Genomic DNA, 18,064 nt, shown 5'->3' with positions numbered 1-18,064 from the left:
TGATGGTTACATCTTCCAGTAACTTTTCTTCCCTCTCTATCTCTCTTGTCTCCTGGGATCATCATTAAACATATGTAGGTACGCTCAAAATGGTCTCATAGATCTGTGAGACTCAGTTAATTTTTCACTGAGTTTCTCTCTTTATTCTTCAGATCAAATAACTTATTTTAAATTGAACAATTCTTTAGTCTGGTACCTCAAGTCTATTGTTGTGCATGTATAGTAAACTTCTAGTTTTAATTATTTTTTTTCTTCAACTCTGGAAATTCTATTTAGTGCTTTTCATAGTTTTCCTCTCCCTATTGAGAATTCCTCTGTGTAAATTTATTGTTGTCAAATTTTAATTATTTAAGCATGGTTTCTTTGGCTTTTTAATATATTTATAATAGTGGCTTCACAGTCATTATCTGCTGAATCCAACCCATGCGGAAACTCAGAGGCAATTGTATTTAATGTGATATTTTCCCGAACACGGGTCGCACTTTATTTTTTCTTTGTACATTTAAAAATTTCAGGTTGAGCACTGGACATATCTAATATTTTGTGGTAGAAATTCTGGATTCTACTAATTTTTTCTCCCTGAAAACTATTGTTTCCTGTTTGTTTAATAACTTGCCTTTGCTAAGTCTGTGAGACCTATTTCTCATGTAGTATGTGGGCAGAGCTGTGGCTGAATTATTTGGCTATATTTGCCTTTCTTCTTATACCTGACCGTTGGGCTTACTCTTATATCTTTGTAGTTGAGTATTCAGCCAATGATGGAATACAGTGGACCCAAATTTTTCAAACTTTTAGAATTTTAATATATTAGTACTCATCTAATTGTTGTTTAGATTAATACAGGAAATTCCTAACAAAATTATTATTTTTGTTGTTATAATATGAATTTACAGTAACATGAAATAAAATAGAAACTTTTCTCTATACATCCTGTAGGTTAAATAATGTTTTATATTTAGGTTTCCATTTTTAAAATTACTACAAAATATTTCCATTTCTTCTGGTCATTCTTATCACTTTATATCATACTCCATGATCTTGAATATGTAGATGAACAGAAAAGATCTAATTTATGTAAAATACAAATAGCACATCCCCAAAATTTCCCAATAAGTGCATTTCTGTAGTAGTAATATTCATATATCTGTAACTAGTAATTAAAATCTTTAAGAAAGGGGAAATATCAGTAAGTCATAATCATATATTTCAGAGTAGTTTCTCACAAAGGGAAAATGATTAGACATTTCATGTAGAGAGGAAGATAGAGGGAGGGTCAACTGGCAGCCAGAATCAACATTCTTGAAATATGGTTGACATTTTAGACTGTGTAGTCCCAGAAGAGTTCCAATCAAATAAATACAGGACCATGAGTGAGCTCAGGCCAGTCCAGCTTTAGAACAACCACACTATCAAGCCTGTAATCCCAGCACTTTGGGAGGCTGAGGCGGGTGGATCACGAGGTCAGGAGATCGAGACCATCCTGGTCAACATGGTGAAACCCCATCTCTACTAAAAATACAAAAAATTTTCTGGGCATGGTGGCATGTGCCTGTAATTCTAGCTACTCAGGAGGCTGAGGCAGGAGAATTGGCTGAACCCAGGAGGCGGAGGTTGCGGTGAGCCGAGATCGCGCCATTGCACTCCAGCCTGCATAACAAGAGCGAAACTCCATCTCAAAAAAAAAAAAAAAAAAAAAACAAAAGGAACAACCACACCACTAAACATCTTAAATTGCAAATTCATAAGCAAATACTAAATTCTTGTTGTCGTTTTAAGGAATTAAATTTAAGATAAGTTTTTATGTAGTATCAGATTACGAATCTAGTTTGTCTCTTAAATAGAAATTGTCACTCATGAAGAAACCCAAATGGAATGTTTAAGTTGTGCTTTAAAGAAAACTAGTATATATAGAAAGGCAGCTCCATTTTTATGAATAACAACCATATCAATTGAACTACTATTGATTGATCACCATTTAATCTTTAAAGAGGAATTATGTAATATATGTATTCATGACTATATTGAAAGTTGGAAACTAATCGAAGAGCACGCACTGAATATTTCATAAAATTTCTGCTAGTATGATTAAAGTTCCTTAATTGTAGTATAAGGCCTTGAAAGTCATCTGCTGACTTCCACGTATAAGAACACATATGAAAGTGTTATCTTGTCAGTCAGACTTCCAGCAGAAGTATGAACACTCAAGATAGGTAATTTGTGGTGAGTGGATAAATTGGCTGTGTACAGGTGAATGGGTAGGCTTTTAGAAAATTGGGAAGTGGTAACAGAGTACCCTTAGTTTAGTAACAATGGGTGGCCTTAGCTACTCCTAGACAAGGTGAGGAAGTTGCATTCAAAAAACTGTTTTTAAGTGTTTAAGTGACCTGGCAGGAAGTGATCCAGGTTATTTAATTCCCTTGAATTATTCCTCCTTTCTCTCATGTTTCACCAGTGCGGCCTGATGTGATTTTGCTGTGTTCCCACACAAAATCTCATCTTGAATTGTAATCCCCACAATACTCATAATCCTCATGTGTCAAGGGAGAGACCATGTGGAGGTAATTGAATCAGAAGGGTGGTTCCCCCATGCTGTTCTTATGATAGTGAGTGAGTTCTCACGAGATCTGGTGGTTTTATAATGAGCTCTTCTCCCTTTGCTTGGCATTTCTTCCTGGTGCCTTGCTTCTCCTTCACCTTCCACCATGATTTTAAGTTTCCTGAGGCCTCCTAAGCCATGCTAAACTGAGTCAATTAAAGCTATTTTCTTTATAAATTACCCAGTCTTGTGCAGTTCTTTACAGCAGTATGGAAAACAGACTAATATAGTATAGCCTAGTGGAGCTGTGAGAAGAGGGCCACTGTCCTCCAGAACCCAGAATGATAGATCTATCAACGGCTTGTACCATGTGCCTGGAATATACTTTTGATCTGAGGGGAAATTATAGACATCGAACGTTGAGGTCTACTCAGCTTTTTATTGTATTTTTAGCACAAACAAAAATTGCTATCCTAGTTTGTATTTCAAAGAGGTAGCTTTATATAACACTATGCAATTATACTCTAAGGATGAGCAAGTTTGTTCCATTTCTATATAGCTTTATTACTGTCTACATACCAGACTGCTCATGTTACCAATTGACTTTTCTTCTTTAATCACTTTCATAGATACATATGTTAATCAGATATTTTGTCACTGAGTGTTTACAGGTTATCATAATAAAGGCAGCAAGTAAATGACATAATTAAGAAGTTATTTTTAAAGCAAGATAAATCAAATTATTCCTAACAATAGAAACTGTGGAAAGATAAACATTCATGAAAGACTTCTAAAATATGCAATAAATTGATCTAGAAGAATAAAAGTGTTTCTCCATAGTAAAATTTAATACAATGAACTAATCATTGAAAAATATTACTCTTATCTTAGGTTCTTATACTGAAATACCTGTTTAGATGTTTTGCTTTCATAATGTTTGCAAAAATTGTTACATATGAAATATAGTTGGCTAACATTTCAAACTTCATTTTTGTATGCTTTTATTCAATTTTTCATTTGCTCATTTATTCATTTACTCATTAATATTTTTCTATAAATATTTATCCTGTGCCTTCTATGTGTCAAGGGATTTTCAGGTGCTTTCAAAATCAAAGCCTCTCCCGTAAGGGAATTCATTTCTTTTCAAGTTTTTCAAAGGCACCTGAGTTTCTATCAGTTTTGGAAAGTTTTCTTTCGTATTATTATACATTTGATTGTATCAGTGATAATATATGTTAAACTTCCGTTGTGTTTTTGTATTTCTTTGCTTGGTTCTAACGTGGGTTACAGGGCCCCAGAAAATAGTTCATTGGGGATTTTTTAAATAAAATGTTAAAGTTGTCAACAGACTAATGTGTAAGTGTGTGTGTGTGTGCGTGTGTGCACGTGCGCATGCGTGTGCATGCATGTGGGTGTGTGTGTGTATGTCAGAGTCAGAGAAAGGGAGGGAAAGAGAAAAACAGAGAATCTATGGGTGGAGAGGTATCTTACAGTGTTGTACCTGATCACTTTCATATAGGTTTCAGGCAATTTTATCAATATATATTTTGAAATGTTGATTGTTAGAACTTTTATGTTATCTTTATTTCCTGTAGAGCCCTTTCCTTTCTTGTCATCTATGTAGCACTAGAAATATTTTTAAAATTAATTTATATTTACTAAATAGATTACTTTTAGGGATTTATGATAAAATAACTGAGGTTTCACTTTAAAATGTCATATTCAAAAATTGATTATAAAAAGTGAGAAAATCATTCTCTAGAAGTGATTGAATTGATAATTTATCAAAGATGGCAAACTCCTTAGTTGTTTCTAATGTAATTTGATCACTACCTCTTTAAAAATAGCAATACTCTTTCAATATTTGTAAACATGTAATTAAGTTATACATAAATGAGTAATTTAAGAATAAAATATTAAGGTAATTTAATTATAAACTATGAAGTCATGATTTGTAAAACTAAAAAATGCTTTTAGAACTTTCTGATCACTCAGTCATAGAAATTTGATGCTGATTCTAGGTAGCACACTGCTTACTGATGCATTATCTCAGCTGTCTGGAACATCTCTACTTGTGATGTTGCATCTGTTCATAAGTAAAGTTGGAAGGGTCTGAGGATTCTGAGACACTAGAAAATGACCAGAAGGGAAAAGAACAAAGGAGTCTTAGAAACTTTGTCTAAAGTCAGTGCTTAGGCTAACTTTCTCCTTAAGTTTCTCTTTGATTTGGTTAACAATATTTTGTCAACTCAATAGCCCATTCCAATTCAAAATTAAAAGCGATGGAGCTTTGAGGTAGATTTCTACCTCAGGCCACTGCAGATGATAGACAGTAAAATTTAATACAATAGCAAAATTATAATATTAGTAAATTACATTTAGTAAATTAAATCCTTAGTAAATTATAAATTAGTAAAATCACATGTAACAATTCTTGCACACATTATGAAAGTGAAACATCTAAACAGGTATTTGAGTATAAGAACCTCAGATATGTGTAATATTTTTGAATAACACTTTATTGTATTAAATTTTACTATATTACACAAATAAGATATCCTAAGCAGATATCTTTTCTCTCGATGCTTTAAGAATGAGATTTGAAATTTAAAATGTAGTGATTTTTTTCTAACCACAGAAGTCTACAGGCAAGGAATAAATAATTGTACAAAAATTATATTCCAAAGGGTCATCCTGCATAAAGTATGGATGATCTATCATAGAGGAACAAATCTTGAAACCAGTATATTGTATAAATATGTAAAAAGGCTTTAGGTAAGTTCAGTTTTTGTTTTTTTGTGTGTGTGTGTCTTACATGACTACGGTACCATTGCTCCCTTCAAATTCCTTCCTCATGTAGTCCATCACTAAGGAAAAGAAGTACTGGATATCAAGCTAACTTGGCATCATTTATTAGGAAGAATGTGCTATCTTTATTGTGTTTCAGGATATGACTTTATAGCATTGTTTTCTTCATATACTCTGTTCTTTGCCATTGGTCAATATATAATTGCACTATTATACTGTAATAGTAATCTGACTTTACAATACGTCAATTAGTATTATAAGTCCTCCAGATTTATGCTTTAATCATATTCAGTATATTTGGGTCATTGAACTTATAATAATGACAATAAAACTGTTAACTTAATGAAATTTTGCTTGATCAATTTTATAGATGAATTTATGTAAAATGGAAATGTTTGTAATAGTCAATTCACGAATAAATTATATTCCTCAATCTATTTTAGTCTTTCTTTTTTTTAATGACAGAATTTCATTTTAGGGGTAGAGTTCTAATTATTTTTGTTTGCAGGGTCTTCTTAATTCTGTTATAAATACTTTTTATTACATTTTATTTCTATTTGTTTTCTGCTGGCAGATAAGAAAATTGATTTTATCTATTTACCTTGAATGCAGAGATTTTGCTAAAACAGATTAATCCAGATGGAATGGTAGGTATATTATTATTTTATTTGCAAATGATTCTTGTATCTTTTTATTTTTACACTTGCCTTGTGTCCATTTATAGGCTTAAACTGCTAGTAGTTTAGCTTAGAGAATGATGTTTGTGATAGTTGCATTTATTTATTTTCTTCATTCATTCATTCATTCATTTATTGTGTGTAGGAGATATATTTTGCTAAATATATTTTTAATTATACACTTTTTTTAATTCAATGCTCTATCTTAACACATATTAAAGTTATCATATAAATTTGTTCTGTACATATTTATATTAAAAAGTGTTCAGAATCAAAGTCCTTTGTGTAACATTTGTATTCTGCATATCTACTCAAGTCGTGTGACATGCTTAAATTTATGGTGGCCTCAATATTACTAAATGTAGTAATTATTTTGATTATTTTTAAACAAGAATGGAATAAAACTTTAAAAAATAAAATAAATACCACTTGGCTATGATATATTGGCTTTTTCATATATATCAAGGTTCCATTTGTTTATATTTTGCATTCTTTTTAATCTTTCTGAGAAAGAATGGTCTAAAACTTTGCTCTCTTGAATGCGCTTATAAGGTTTTTGAATTAAGACTATATGGCCTTGAAAAGAAGTCAGTAGCTTTATTTTTCTTTAGTAATGATGTCATCAGTGCTTTGATTTTTTTTTTTTTTTGCTAGAAGCTTTTTAGTACTGAATTTAATTACTAGATACTAGATAGACACTAAACTATTCTTCTATCAATTGGATGCAATATAATTTTTTGAGAAATGTATTTCTTTTATTATTTTAGTAGCATGTTTTATTGTTTGCTTTTCTCAGTCTCAGAGAGCTGTGTCCAGAGTTCCTCTGAAGGCTTTTCTTAGCATTTCCTCGCTGCCCTCAGCCCTCTTCATGCCTGTCCATCTGTGCCACAGTGTGGCTCTCCTTCAGATCTACTTCTGCTCCAGCCTTAGGTACTCTCTCCAGGTTTCTCCTAGTTTTGCAGTCCTGAGTTAGTCCTCAGCAGGATATGCAGGCCACGCCTCAGCAGCCTTATATCAGTTTATGGTCTCAGTTTGGCCACGAACTTCCATTAGACTAAGCAGTGAAGGCCAAGAGTTGGCAAGTTGTGCACATTTTACTTCTGTGGATCTTTGGGATTCTACAGCTTCATGTCAGACTCAGTTGGTCATTAAAAATGCATTGGGAGTTTGGCTGGTTCCTTCTTATCTCCTTTGACTTCTGCCGCCTCCATGAGCTGCTCAGCCAGGGATGAAAGCAGACATGAGCCTTCTTTTGGATTCTCTCCTTACTCTTAACATTTACATTATTTAGTATTCTCTGCATCCTCAGGCTCGTTGTGGGGTATGTTTGATAGGTTATTCTCAGAGCCAAGGTGTCATTTCTTCCCACATCCTACGTTGAAACAAGTTCTCGGTCTAGTTTTAAGGTTTTCTTTGTCTTTTTTTCCTTTGGCAGTCAGCAGTTTTACTTGGTCTAGTTAGATTTCCTGCATATAGATACGGCTCCACGTGTTTATCTTGGTTGGCGTTTCTCTGTTGTGTTTATCTGCGGGATTTCTTGTTTTTGTGGATTGTTGTCTTTCCGTTGTTATGTAGAATTCTCAATCATTATTATTTTACATTTTATTTTTGCCCCATGCCATCTCTTATTTCTGGAATTCCGTGTATATGTATGCTAGAACTTCTCAACACATCTTGCATGGTTCTCACTCTGTTCTTCTCTTTTCTTTTTCTTTGTGCTTCCCTTTGAGTATTTCCTATTACTCCCTCTTCAAGTTCCAATGTTCTGTGTTCTGGGATATCTGAAATGTTGAACTCACTGATCTTTCATAATTTCAGATATTTTATATTTCAGTTCGGGATTCATTTTTTGAGATTGCAATTCTCTTTTGAAACTCTGTCGTTTTTTTCTGTAAAGTCCATTTTTAATATTTTCTGGAGCACAATGAACAATTTTGTATTTAATTTCTTTGCTAATAAGTCTAATATCTGTATTTTCTATTAACTATTATCTAGCTTGTCTCTTCATGTTGGTCATATATTTTCTCCTCTTTGTACATATAATTTTTTCATGTATGCCAGATACTATGTATAATAGAATGACAGATGCCTCCTCGTGATGTTATGATCTACAAGAAGTGTTTCCCATTATTTTGTCAAGTAAATAGAAGGAAGGACTGATTATGTCTTTCCATCCAGATATTGATATTTAATAGTTGTCCTGAACCTGTTCTAAATTATATTTCTTATGTTACAATGAGAAGCCTGTTGCCTTTCTATCATTGTAGCCCTTTAAGCATGGCCAATTTTACTGGCATGTTACCGTTTCCAGCCAAACGCTTTAGCCCAATGTTTCAGATGGCTTCCAAATTTTGTAGCTATGTCATTGAGGAGAATGGAAGCATGCTTAAGGCAGGAATTGTTTACTAAGCACTCTGGGACTGTGGGGGATTTTGCCTAATTTTAGGCCAGGCTTTTAGTCTACTTTCCAAGACTCCTGTGCAGTACTAGAATAAAACAAATATCTTGTATGTAAAGCCAGAAGTGTATTGAGTTGCTTTTATGTTTAAAATTTGCCATGTAAAATTTCGAGAACATTGACAACTTTCTCTAGTCATGACGTTACCAAAAGACGTCCCATTCCAGATTCCAAGCAAGGGCTCTTATGTCTTATGCAAGAATTCAAGACAAGTCTGTAAAGTGAAAGCAAGTTTATTAGGAATGTAAAGGAATAAAGCATGGCTACTCCATAGACAGAGCTGCCCCAAGGACTGCTGGTTGCCCGTTTTTATGGTTATTTGATTATATGCTAATCACAGGGTGGATTATTATTGTCTCCCCTTTTTAGATGATACAGGGTAATTTCTACATGTTGCCATGGCATTCGTAAACTCTCACGGAGCTGGTGGGAGTGTAGCAATGAGGACAACCAGAGGTCACTAAGGTCACCATCTTGGTTTTGATGGGTTTTAGCCGGCTTATTTACTGCAGCCAGTTTTATTAGCAAGGTCTTTATGACCTGTATCTTGTGCCAACCTCCTATTTCATCCTATGACTAAGAAAGCCTTAACTGTCTGGAAATGCAGTCCAGTAGATCTCAGCCTCATTTTACCCAGCCCCTATTCAAGATGGAGTTGCTTTGGTTCACATGCCTCTGACAATGACAGGTTATTAGCCAGTCCTAGAAGAAGAAGCAGAACACAGAGCAGAGGAACAAATTTTATTTTGAAATTATTTAATTTTTTTTTGCAGTTTTAGTTTTTCCTAGACTGTGCTTCTTCTTGTGACTAAAAACATTTTATTTTTATATACACATACATTTATATATAACTTTATTTACTTGTCATTATATCAGTATTAACTTTGTTATAGATGTATTTCTAAATTCAGCTTCCATTTCTATAAAATGTGAATAATGATCACATTACTGTAATTAAAAAGTGAGATAATTTATCTAAGATAATTATATACAAATCTTTCAGATGAAAATTTTTCAATAAATAGAATCAACTGTTAATTTATAGTACATTTCAAATTTCAAATTTATGTTATATATTAAATGTCCTGACAATTTCCCAATATTCTAGAAACTTATAAACATTAAGGAAACATCCTGATAATTTTCCAACATCCTAGAGAATTATAAATATAGCACACAGTTAAAAGCTTACATTTTGGAAAAACAAAATTATCATTTTATGTTTTATTAAAAAAAAAAATCTTCTCTTGGGGAAAACCTTAAGTTAGTGATAAAGATGAGAGAAAGATCCAGCATACAACAAAGAACAAACATCCTCAATGTTTAGCCAAGCTGTAGGCAAATTACAGTAGTATCTATTATTTTATAGATATCTTCTTTTTTTTTTTTTCTTTTTTTTTAGTAAGAGAAACATTTGAAAACAGAACCCCTGCTGGGAAATAATAGCTCTCAATTCAGAATGTATAAAACATTTAATTCTTTGGACTTGAAGATCAGAGGTTACTCTTTGTAGTGAAACAAGAAGTGAAATAAGTTATTTAGTTTCATATCTATTGTTTTCCAAAATGTTTTCTTCAACTGAATTTATTTCTTTTTATTTTTTTTTCCAAGCAAGTTCCCTAGAGCATATTCACTTGATGTTTCTCTGATGTCAATTTTTTATTCATTTTCTCAAGGAATGGATTTCTTTCAGCTTATTGCTTTTTTCTTTTTTAGAGATTTTCACACTTGCTGAGATCTTTCTCTCCTCAATTATTCTTGTTTCTAAGGGCATTTGTCTTCGTCTAATTTCTGTTGGGAGCTCTCTTCACCAGTAGGAATAGAAAATTATTTGAAGGAAAAGAATTCTCTGGTTGTTCAATATCACAACCTTGAAAGGGATATTCCAAATGTATTTATGAAGTCCTCAAATTTTTGATGAAGCAGAGAATCAAATCCAAGGTAGTCTTATATCTTGGCTCTCTCAGGTAGAACATTTCTTGTTCTTATTATTTCATGAAAACTGAAACGCTTTTATGAGTGCCAGCTTCAGATATGTGGCTAAAAATTTTAATTTTTGCTTTTATTCAAATATAATTAGTGTTTCCTATGAAAATAACTATTAAAACGTGAATCCTATATTGTTTCATTAATTTCTTCTGTACCCATTGAACTTAAACAATACTAATAGAGTTTTGCATATACAGTAAATGCATTATAAAAATATAGTTGGAATAGATCTGTCTTCCATATTTCATATTCAGATTGGACTACAAATGTATTAAGCTGCCTGACCATTTACCATAGAGACACATTTAATAAAAAGCTATGACACCATATATTCAGTAATGGTTCTGGTAAACTGTTATATTTTTTGCATATCATAATGCTACTGGTATAAATACATGGACACAAGCACCACTATAACAGGCAAGGTCATCTCATCCACTTATGTTAATTTGCCAACAATTATATTTTGTTCATTGTGTTACCTTTGGCGGTCATTTTATATTTCCTTTTGTTTTTGAACTCTAAAGCTTTTTTTTTTAAATTTAAAATCTTTATTTTTCTAGTGATGCACTAGCAAAATTTGAGCTGTAAAGATTTTTAATAAAAAAAGTTGAAAGTTCAAACAACATAATAAATATAAGCATGTCTCCTTTCAAGAACTTTTAATCATTTATATTCTAAAGGCATTCTGTAATTTTTTTTCTAGAGAGCATCTTAAAAAATCAAACATTTCAACTGAGTACCGAAAGAAATATTAGAGCATACCAGGATCTCATGTTTATCATCAAGAAACTACTTGTGACCAATATGTATTTATAAAAATATATCTCATAATATTTTTAAGGATTGAAAGAAGGGATATCTAAATTCTATAAAGATGATGAGCTAGATAAAAATTGCCTTTTTTCTTCAGTATGAGAAGATATAAATCTTCGGTTTTGCTTTCAATAAACTTGTTATTACTTCCAAACAAAATGTTTCTCAAATAAGATTTAAAAGTTGATAGGGCAGAATAAAAATAAAATGACATGAAACATAAACCCTTTGATTTTATATATATTTATATGATATATATAATATTGTAAAAGTCATAATGATACTACATTTGACATGCAAATAGAACATGTGTTCTTTCTTGTTTCTGACCCATATTTTCTAAAAAAAAGCTTACATGTAGTTTTAAGTATGCTCTTTTATTTTCAAATTATGACAAATTAATCATTCAGTCTTCTGAACTATTCAACTATAAAGTCAAAAATATTTATACAGTATAATATTCCATTCTTGATACTTGATATATATTTTTCTCATCTCTTTCTATAGATACTGAAGTCTGTGAAGGTATGAGCTATATATTAATATTTATATTTGTTGTTCACTATTATTATTCAGAGCAAGACATTACTCAGAGTATGTAGTTGGTAAAAAGTATCGGCTTTTATAAATCTTATGTAAAGTATATTATAACCAATCAAACTCTTCCATGATTATTTTAATTACTCTAATACATTTTCAAAATAAGTCTAATTTCTGTTTTTACAGATGATTTTAGTACGTAAAAATAATTTAACGGCTAAATGAGGATCAGAAAAAAAATCACAATACATTTTCCAAAAGGTTTAATAATTTACATTTCATTTTAATGTCTCAATCTTTAGATTGTTTTGTTTAACACAAGTTAAAAGAACATAGAAAACACATTGATACCTAGGTTACCTTTGATAGCCTCCCGTATGAAATCTTAAGATCCTCAGATGGCAGCTATATGCTCCCCATGGATTATAAATGCAATTGCCTTTCTAAAGCATGCTGCTATGTTTACTATTTCCCATTATGTTTTTACTTTTTAATATATAATTGAATTAAAGAGAAATTTTAGTTTGTTGCTGCCCTTTAAGTTTGAATTGCCTCACCGAGCAATTTCTTTATTTCGGTACATTATTCTATATTGTGATAGCTCAACAATCATGTCTTCAACCTTAGAGACAGTTTAACTGACAAATTTGTTGTTATTAGGAAAAGTCAAAACAGGAAAATGAAAGTGAGAAAACCTTACTTTGAATTTTTATATGACCAATACTTAATCATGGAAACTTAGGCAATAACATTTTTAGATTTTTCTCTGATACATTTTGAATAGCAGAGATACAAATGCTTATGGCATATTACAATACATATAGTAGGAGCAGGCTTTCCATAAGTTCTACCTGAAATAAAATTGGCTGTATATCTCATATCTTAATTGAAGGTATCATTCCCTAGTAGTACTTCCTAAATAATATTTAAATATTTCAGCTCAGCAATAATTAAGAAAACATTATTTGGGTATATAATTAAAAGAAAAGTGTTTGCAATCAGTGTGAATCACACATAAAATTATTCAGTAGTAAAGCAGAGGAAACTATTCATTGAGATTCCAATAACAATATAAGTGTAAGGAACACTAATATTTGGTTTAATTTTTTTTAGCAAAAGTAGTTTTAGGAAATGAATAAGAAATATTATTACAGAAAAAAATGTGCTTCCAACAAAGAAATTAATACATATTTTAAAAATGAATTACCAGAGTTTTCTTAGTACAAATTTATTTTTTATATATTAGACTTCTGTTTTTTCTTCATTGGTAAAAATAAAAGTTAATTTGTGTGCCACATCCTGTGAAATTGCATGAATATATTGTTTGTGAGCCAACAAAACTGATGCTGAGACATTCATATTGACAGAAAGATGTAGTGAATACCAGATTTTCATTGACAAATAATTTTAATATTTTTTCTTTCCTCACTGTGATCTTAACATGTTTATTGGAAAATTGATTTTGTTCTTTACATAACCTTTTGTTCCTTAAAAAGATCTTTGTTTTTTGCATTGGTAAATGAATCTTTAAATTATTTAATGAAAGCTGTGGATTGACAGATTTATCCTGTACTAGGTTATTTATAAAAGAATTAACTTTGCAACCAAATGAACTATATAAGGATCTGATTTTATTTTCACAATGAGATACTTTGAACAGATAAGACCCTAGTAGTTACTTTATGGGTTCAAGAATAGTAGAAAATGAAGGAAAACAGCAATATAGCCTATTGCCATTAATTAGCATGTATGTATTTATAAAGTCTAACAAACTTATGAGACAATAAGAAAATTTTTATAAAATTTTTCTTAAACTGATTGCATGGATGGCATTTATGTCTGTATCATTTCTTTTATAAATGTTCCAATGATAAAAAATTTTTTTAAAAGACATATTCTTACACAATGCATAGCTTGTTAGATTTCACAGATTGTGCTTTAGTTTTTCATTTCATGTAATAAAACATCAAATGATTTGTCATTTGTAAATATGTTTTACTCTTCAATTCTCTTAGGATATCTTAACATGTCTAGGACACCTAGGCCACATGGTGTGAGGAAGTTGCTTAAAGAAAGGGTGAGAGGGGGAGAAGTCACTTAAGGGATTTTATGTGGATGATAACCATCCAAATCTGCTTTATGTGATTTTATTTCAGCTGCTAGAGCCCAATAGAATTACTATTACCTTATGGCTTTGTTCTTCTCCTATAGCGTTCCAATTTAGATACTTTATACAGATCATTAATCTTAGGGTAATCATTTATAGAATTAAAATAATTTGAAGTATGCCTCACAGCAGACATTCAAACATTTGATGCATTTTTTTTTTAATTTTACTTTAAGTTCTGAGGTACATGTGCAGATCTTGCAGGATTGTTACATAGGTGTACGCATGCCATGGTGGTTTGCTGCCGCCATCCTCCCATCACCTACATTAGGTATTTCTCCTAATGTTATCCCTCCCCAATCTCCCCACCCCCTGCTATCCCTCCCCTAACCCACCACCCACCAACACACCCCAGGTATTTTTATGGCTGCATAGTGTATATGTGCCACATTTTCTTTATCCAGTCTATCATTGATGGGCATTTGGGTTGGTTCCAACTCTTTCCTGTTGTAAACAGTGCCCCAATGAACATACATGTGTATGTGTCTTTATAATAGAACGATTTAAAATCCTTTGGGTATATACTCAGTAATGGGATTCCAGGGTCAAATGATATTTGTATTTCTAGATCCTTGACAAATTACCGCACTGTCTTCCACAATGTTGAACTAATTTACACTCCCACCAATAAGCATTCCTATTTCTCTTCATCCTCTCCAGCATCTGTTGTCTCCACATTTTTTAATGATCACCATTCTAATTGGCATGAGATGGTGTCTCAATGTGTTTCCATCTGTTTGCATTTTTCTAATGACCAGTGATGATGAGCATTTTTTCATGTTTGTTGGTCACATAAATGTCTTCTTTTTAAAAGTCTGTTTATACCCTTTGCCCACTTTTTGATGGGGTCGTTTGTTTTTTTCTTGTATATTTGTTTTAGTTCTTTGTAGATTCTGAATTTTAGCCCTTTCTCAGATGGGTAGCTTGCAAAAGTTTTTTTCCATTCTGTTGGTTGCCAGTTCACTCTAATGATTGTTTCTTTTGCAGTGCAGAAGCTGTTAAGTTTAATTAGATCTCATTTGTCTATTTTGGCTTTCATTGTCATTGCTTTTGGTGTTTTAGTCATGAAGTCCTTGCCCATGCCTATGTCCTGAATGGTATTGCCTAAGTTTCCTTCTAGAGTTTTTATGATATTACATCTTATGTTTCAATCTTTAATCCATCTGGAGTTACATTTTGTATAAGATGTAAGGAAGTGATCCAGTTTCTCCTTTCTGCCCATGACTAGCCAGTTTTCCCAACACCATTTATTAAACAAGAAATCTTCTCTCCATTGCTTGTTTCTGTCAGGTTTGTCAAAGATCAGATGGTTGTAGGTGTGTGGCATTACTTCCAAGGCTTCTATTCTGTTCCACTGATTTATATCTCTGTTTTGGTACCAGTACCATGCTATTTTGATTACTGTAGCCTAATAGTATAGTTTGATGTCAGGTAGTGTGATGCCTCCAGCTTTGTTCCTTTTGCTCAGGATTGTCTTAGCAATGTGGGCTTTCTTTTGGTTCCATATGAAGTTTAAGATTTTTTCCAGTTCTGTGAAGAAAGTCAATGGTAGCTTGATGTCATAGCATTGAATCTATAAATTACATTGAGCAGTATGACCATTTTCACAATATTGATACTTCCTAACCATGAGCATGGAATGTTTTTCCATCTGTTTGTGTCCTCTCTTATTTCCTTGAGCAGTGGTTTGTAGTTCTCCTTGGAGAAATCCTTCACATCCTTTGTTAGTTGTATTCCTAGGTATTTTATTCTTTTTGTAGCAGTTGTGAATGGGAGTTTGCTCATGATTTGACTCTCTGTTTGTTATTGGTCTAAAGGAACGTTTGTGATTTCTGCTCATTGATTTTTGTATCCTGAGATTTTCTGAAGTTGCTTATCATCTTAAGGAGATTTTAAGCTGAGACGATGGGGTCTTCTAAATATACAATCATGTTATCTGCAAATAGAGGCAATTTGACTTCCTTTTTTCATAATTGAAAACCCTTTATTTCTTTTTCTTGCCTGATTGCTCTGGCTAGAAATTCCAATACTGTGTTGAATAGGAGTGATGCGAGAGGGCACCCTTGTCTAGTACCAGTTTTCTGAGGGAATGCTTCCAATTTTTGTTCATCCAATATGATATTGGCTGTGGGTTTGTTGTAAATAGCTTTTACTGTTATGAGATACATTTCATCAATACCTGGTTTATTGAGAGTTTTTAGCATAAAGGGCTGTTGTATTTTGTCGAAGGCCTTCTCTGCATCTGTTGAGATAATCATGTGGTTTTTGTCTTTTATTCTGCTTATGCAATGGATTACGTTTATAGATTTGTGTATGTTGAACTAGCCTTGCATCCCCAGGATGAAGCCTACTTGATTGTGATGGATAAGTGTTTTGATGTGCTGTTGCATTTGGTTTACCAGAAATTTATTGAAGATTTTTGCATCAATGTTCGTCATGGATACTGGCCTGAAACTTTCTTTTGCAGTTGTGTCTCTGCCAGATTTTGGTATCAGGATGATGTTGGTCTCATAAAATGATTTGGGAGGATTCCCTCTTTTTGTATTGTTTGGAATAGTTTCAAAAGTAGTGTTACCAGCTCTTCTTTGTACATCTGGTAGACTTCAGCTGTGAACCTGTCTGGACCTGGACTTTTTTTGGTTGATAGGCTATTGATTCCTGCCTCAACTTCAGCCCTTGTTATTGGTCTATTCAGAGATTCAACTTTTTTCTGGTTTAGTCCTGGGAGAGTGTAAGTGTCCAGGAATCTATCCATTTCTTCTGGATTTACTGGTTTATGTGCATAAAGTTGTAGTAATCTCTGATGGTTGTTTGTATTTCTGTGGGATTGATGGTGATATCCCCTTTATTATATTTTATTGCATCTATTTGAATATTCTCTGTTTTCTTTTTTATTAGTCTGGCTAATGGTCTATTTATTTTGTTGATCTTTTCAAAAAACAAGCTCTTGGATTTATTGATTTTTTGAAGGGTTTTTTTGTGTCTCTATCTCCTTCAGTTCTGCTCTGATCATAGTCATTTCTTGTCTTCTGATAGCTTTTGAGTTAGTTTGGTCTTGCTCCACTAGCTCTTTTAATTAGGGTATCAATTTTAGATCTTTACTTGCTTCTCCTGTGGGCATTTAATGCTATAAATTTCCATCTAGACACTGCTTTAAACGCGTTCCAGAGATTCTGGTACATTGTGTCTTCATTCTCTTTGGTTTCAAATAACTTCTTTATTTCTGCCTTTATTTCATTATTTATCCAGTAGTCATTCAGGAGCAGGTTGTTCAGTTTCATATAGTTGTGTGGTTTTGAGTGGGTTTGTTAATCCTGAGCTTTAATTTGGTTGCACTGTGGTTTGAGACACTGGTTGTTATGATTTCCATCTTTTTGCATTTGCTGAGAAATGATTTTACTTCCAATTATGTGGTCAATTTTAGAGTAAGTGCGATGTGGTGCTGAGAAGAATGTATATTCTGTGGATTTGGGGTGAAGAGTTCTGTAGATGTCTATTAGGATCCTCTTGGTCCTGATCTGTATTCAAGTCCTGGATATCCTTGTTAATTTTCTGTCTCATTGATCTGTCTAATATTGACAGTGGAGTAATAAAGTCTCCCACTATTATTGTGTGGGAGTATACATCTTTTTGTAGGTCATTAACAACTTGCTCTATGTATCTGGCTGCTCCTGTATTGGGCATGTATATATTTAGGATAGGTATCTCTTCTTGTTGCATTGATCCTTTCACCATTATGTAATGCTTTTGTCTCTTTTGATCTTTGTTGGTTTAAAGTCCATTTTACAGGAGACTATGATTGCAACCCCTGCTTTGTTTTGCTCTCCATTCCTTTGGTAAATATTTTTTCATCCCTTTACTTTCAGTCTATGTGTGTCTTTGCACATGAGATGGGTTTCCTGACTACAGCACACAGATTGATCTTAACTATCCAGTTTGTCAGTCTGTGTCTTTTGATTGGGGCATTTAGCCTGTTTACATTTAAGGTTAATATTGTTGTGTGTGAGTTTGATCCTGTCATTTGATACTAGCTCATTGTTTTGCCCATTAGTTAATGCAGTGTCTTAATTGTG

The 18,064-nt window shown here is 32.6% G+C and overlaps 1 long non-coding RNA gene across 4 annotated transcripts in view; it reads left to right on the top strand.

Moving 5' to 3' along the window:
- Positions 1–13,684, top strand: part of LOC118151586 (uncharacterized) — a 34,032-nt gene extending 20,348 nt beyond the window's left edge. For 2 of the 4 annotated variants that reach the window (XR_004739976.3, XR_013532680.1), the window contains exons 4-5: positions 5,919–5,991; positions 11,792–13,684. This is a non-coding gene — a long non-coding RNA (uncharacterized LOC118151586). Of the gene's footprint in view, positions 1–5,918; positions 5,992–11,174; positions 11,498–11,791 lie in introns of those variants that run through there. The other 2 variants (XR_013532682.1, XR_013532681.1) reach the window with 1 other exon arrangement.
- Positions 13,685–18,064: the final 4,380 nt, after the last annotated feature.

Source organism: Callithrix jacchus, chromosome 2 (assembly GCF_049354715.1).
Source record: "Callithrix jacchus isolate 240 chromosome 2, calJac240_pri, whole genome shotgun sequence".
NCBI lineage: Eukaryota > Metazoa > Chordata > Mammalia > Primates > Cebidae > Callithrix > Callithrix jacchus.
This window is presented reverse-complemented; position numbering and strand designations above follow the sequence as displayed.